Source organism: Mercenaria mercenaria, chromosome 3 (assembly GCF_021730395.1).
Source record: "Mercenaria mercenaria strain notata chromosome 3, MADL_Memer_1, whole genome shotgun sequence".
Taxonomy (NCBI): Eukaryota; Metazoa; Mollusca; class Bivalvia; order Venerida; family Veneridae; genus Mercenaria; species Mercenaria mercenaria.
Window position 1 is genome coordinate 58,900,768 of NC_069363.1, and position 5,137 is coordinate 58,905,904.

The following is a 5,137-nucleotide window of genomic DNA, read 5'->3' on the forward strand; positions in this document are numbered from 1 at the left end:
AAATTGTGCCCCCTTTTGGACTTAGAAAATTCTGGTTAAAGTTTTGCGTGCAAGTACATATGGCTATCATTTAAAGGCATATAGCTTTGAAACACATTTGATTCTTTTTCTAGGTCAATAACCGACCACCCTGGGTCAAGCCCCATAACACTGACATGTATTGTGGCTAAATTATGCCCTCTTTCGGACTTAGAAAATCCTGGTTAAAGTTTTACATGCAAGTTATTATCTCTAAAACTAATGCAGATTTTGAATTGAAACTTCGCATGTGTGTTCGGCGTTATGAAATTAGGTGATAGCATCAAGTCCCATAACTCTGACATGCATTTTGGCTAAATTGTGCCCCCTTTTGGACTTAGCAAATCCTGGTTAAAGTTTTGCGTTCAAGTACATATAGCTATTATTTAAAGGCATATAGATTTGAAACTTATTTTTCCTTTTTCTAGATCAATAAGCAACCTCACTGGGTCAAGTCTAATAACATTGGCATGTATTTTAGCCAAATTATGCCCCTTTTGGACTTTGAAAATTCTGGTTAACGTTTTGCGTGCAAGTACATATGGCTATCATTTAAAGGCATGTAGCCTTGAAACTCATTTGTTTCTTTTTCTGGGTCAATAACCGAACTCCCTGGGTCAAGTCCCATAACTCTGATATGTATTTTTGGGCAAATTATGCCCTCTATCGGACATAGAAAATCCTGGTTAAAGTTTTGCGTGCAAGTACATATGGCTATCATTTAAAGGCATATAGCTTTGAAACTCATTTGATTCTTTTTCTAGGTCAATAACCGACCTCCCTGGGTCAAGTCCCATAACACTGACATGTATTGTGGCTAAATTATGCCCTCTTTCGGACTTAGAAAATCCTGGTTAAAGTTTTACATGCAAGTTATTATCTCTAAAACTAATGCAGATTTTGAATTGAAACTTCGCATGTGTGTTCGGCGTTATGAAATTAGGTGATAGCATCAAGTCCCATAACTCTGACATGCATTTTGGCTAAATTGTGCCCCCTTTTGGACTTAGCAAATCCTGGTTAAAGTTTTGCGTTCAAGTACATATAGCTATTACTTAAAGGCATATAGATTTGAAACTTATTTTTCCTTTTTCTAGATCAATAAGCAACCTCACTGGGTCAAGTCTAATAACATTGACATGTATTTTAGCCAAATTATGCCCTCTTTTGGACTTAGAAAATTCTGGTTGACGTTTTGCGTGCATGTACATATGGCTATCATTTAAAGGCATGTAGCCTTGAAACTCATTTGCTTCTTTTTCTGGGTCAATAACCGAACTCCCTGGGTCAAGTCCCATAACTCTGACATGTATTTTTGGCCAAATTATGCCCTCTATCGGACTTAGAAAATCTTGGTTAAAGTTTTACATGCAAGTTATTATCTCTAAAACTAATGCAGATATTGAATTGAAACTTCACATGTGTCTTCGGTGTTATGAAATTAGGTGATAGCATCAAGTTCAATAACTCTGACATGCATTTTGGCCAAATTGTGCCCCCTTTTGGACTTAGAAAATCCTGGTTAAAGTTTTGCGTGCAAGTACACAGCTATTACTTAAAGGCATATAGATTTGAAACTTATTTTTCCTTTTTCTAGATCATTTACAGACATTACTGGGTGAAGTCCAATAACATTGACATGTATTTTGGGCAAATTGTGCCCCCTTTTGGACTTAGAAAATTCTGGTTAAAGTTTTATGTGCAAGTTACTGTCTGCAAAACAAATGGAGATATTAAATTGAAACTTCACATGTGCCTTCGGGGTTATAAAGCTAGTTGATTGCATCAAGTCCCATAACTCTGACCTGCACTTTGGCCAAATCATGTCCCCTTTTGAACATAAAACTTCTGGCTGAAGTTTTGCATGCAAGTTATTATCTTCATAACTCATGCAGATATTGGATTGAAACTCTATAGATATTTTAAGATTCAGGGTAATATTCCTGCTTCTGTGACAATGATTCGAATAGTCGAGCATTGGTTGTCTTACGGACAGCTCTTGTTTGTATGGGTTTAACTTTGTTTCAGTCATTCTAGTTTCTCGATAGCTTTGCAGAAATATGAAGGTAACAATGAGGTGTAGTTTCAGTCGTGAAAGCTATTGCCCGAATTATTCCACTGTCTTTGGCAATCCTATCTCTGTCTGTGTAATTATTAGACAAAACTCAATGTAATGATTTCAACTGCAGTAAGTACAAATTCACATAAATTATGCAATAGTAAGCAGAGGTAAGTCAGTTAAATTCCTTTTGTCAACGCGTGCTAAGTCGAATCGACCAATCCCCTGATTTACCTGGATCTTATCTTGTACTCTTAGTTTAAATGGGTCAACAGTGTTGTACTTATAAGATAGACTGGCCCGGTATATAGGTTGGTCAGGGCTACAGATATGTGATATGTATTGTATTTTGTCATTATTTTTGAGCATGGATCCCCTTTAGTTTGGAACCGTCCATGTTTACAAACACGTTTGTTTATTTTATGAGGAGTAACAGTAATCCTATTGTTATTTACCTTGGCAGTATCGGTTCAAGCTAATGGCGATTTTGTCTTGCGCATAAATTATGAAATGAGCCGCGCCATGAGAAAACCAACATAGTGGCTTTGCGAACAGCATGGATCCAAACCAGCCTGCGCATCCGCGCATGCAGTCTGGTCATGATCCATGCTGTTCGCTAACAGTTTCTCTAATTCCAATAGGCTTTGAAAGCGAACAGCATGGATCCTGACCAAACTGCGCGGATGCGCAGGCTGGTCTGGATCCATGCTGGTCGCAAAGCCACTATGTTGGTTTTCTCATGGCACGGCTAAAATGAAAATCATGTGTTTATTTTAGTTAAACATGTTTATTTTAGTTAAACACATGTAATGATGCTAAATCGAAACGTCCTCGTCGTGTGAATGCACAATTTGTCTGGGTTTAACTTTAGTACATTTATTCTAACCTTATTCAACTTGGAAATATCTGTTCAAGCTATGGACGCTGCTCTCAGAGCTATTCCATTGTCTTTGGTAGTCATGTCTTTTACGGTATGATTATAATTACGGTGATTTCAACTGCAATAGGCTCAAAGAAACAAATAATTATTAAAACATGAACAACTGTTTCAAACGATTTAAGATATTAATATATTAGTATCTCAATGGTTCGCGTGCTACAAGGATCCGCTTCAGCGCGATCAAACCAGCGAACAGACAATCAAAGCTAGTCCGCTAGTATCTTTGCTTTGTGGCATTCTTTGCTTCCAAAGAATCTTCATATAGATTTTTATTGTCAGGAACAAAATTGTATAAGACGTAAGAACTATTTTTTTTAACTTTTGTTGTTGTTGTCTAATAAAATGAAAACGGGTGTTTTACATTACAGTGCTAATTGTCTGATATCAAGGCTCGTAATTATTGACGTGTTTCAAACAACCAATTTAAGTGTTATCATTTATATAACACTAAAATGCACTTTTATACACATTCCCAAGAAGTGTTGACATAAACCCGGGCGTTTGAATACATTTTTAGACATGAAACAAGTAAAAACATAAAAAAAAATGCCTTTGTGATTGATGTCCTTGACAGCTGAAATTATTACTGTAAAAGCACGTACTTTCGCTGGGTCAAAATTTCGCGAATTTGAACCTTTGAGTATGTTCGTAAGGTTTAAGATTCGCGAAATTGTAGAAATGGTATCCTTCTTGAATTTGAATTATACTAATGGGGAATATTTACGAGAGGATTAATTTTCGCGATATGCAGGGCCTCGCGGATATAGCGAAATAATTTAAACCCTCGCGAAAATGTCTGCTTTTACAGCATTTCTTTCTTGGCCAATTTTGCCTGCTTTTTCTTTTCAAGTTTTCTATAAATTCTCGAAACTGATAATTTATGTCTTTATCTGAATTAATATAACGTGTCTGCCGATATCTTGTTTCGAACTTCGTTTGAACTCGTTAGGGAAAAGTTAAAGAAAAGTACATTATATAATGTTATCTATATGTACTTGTAGTAAGACACCCCTGCATTGCTGTTATCAGTCTAATAATAAATGACACGTGTGTGTGTGTACGTGTGTGTGTGTGTGTGTGTGTGTGTGTGTGCGCGCGCGCGCGCGTGTCTGCGTGTGCGTTTGTTGCATTGCTGATATGAATTGATGACTGGTAACCTAACATTATCAAACTATGTATTACAAAAACCTTCATATTTTATATGTCATGTTATTTTACCTATTGCTGAAAGTAAATTAACCTGTCTGTTTCACGCACAAACTACTCTTATAATGTCGTTTAACCTTTACCCTGCTAAATGGACTGGTCCATCATTCAATTTGGGCAATACCATTTATTATTCGAAGGGGTGTTCACTGAAAATTTACTGAATGAATAGCGAACAGTGCAGGCCATGATCAGCCTGCAGATCTTGCTCTGCACTGGCCGCAAAGACAGAATCACTTTCCGCCAGCAGGCCAAAGCTTAAAAGCAATGGTATTCACAGAGCATTTCAGAACAGAATAAACTATGGCGGGGTCTTTATAGAGTGTAGCTCAGTCAACGAGTCCGGTCGTTCTAGACTCTCAAGGCGCTGCGATTAAATCCGATACAAGATGTACGTGTAGGGAGTATGTAGAAAAAAAAGCAGATCAAGCTACTGTATTATGTTTAAGACAGCAATTTCATTCCTTTATACTTCTTCGATTTAACTTTGCATATACTCTGTAACCTTCAGTCTGCTGGCGGCATTAGTGATTCTGCCTTTGCGACCAGTGCAGATCAAAATCAGCCTGCAAAGTCTGCACTGTTCGCTATTCAGTCAGTTATTGTAAACCTCTTCTAGCAATAAATGTTATTACCCAAATTGAATGTTGGAACAGTCCGTTTAAGACATTTAGCATGGTGAAGGTTAAGTGTTTCATACTTTTATAATATTAGAGCCATCATCGTAAATGATCAGTAATGTGACAATTCATTGTTCGAAATAATGAGATAAAGGAACATTGTTCAAGTTACAGCTTTGCTAAACTTTTTGCAACGTAAACAAAACTTCTCTGTTTTAAGTCTTCTCTTGTTGATATCAATTGATCTTTACATGGGTAGCTTATCTGACACGCGTATTTAAGGGATTTTTCTCC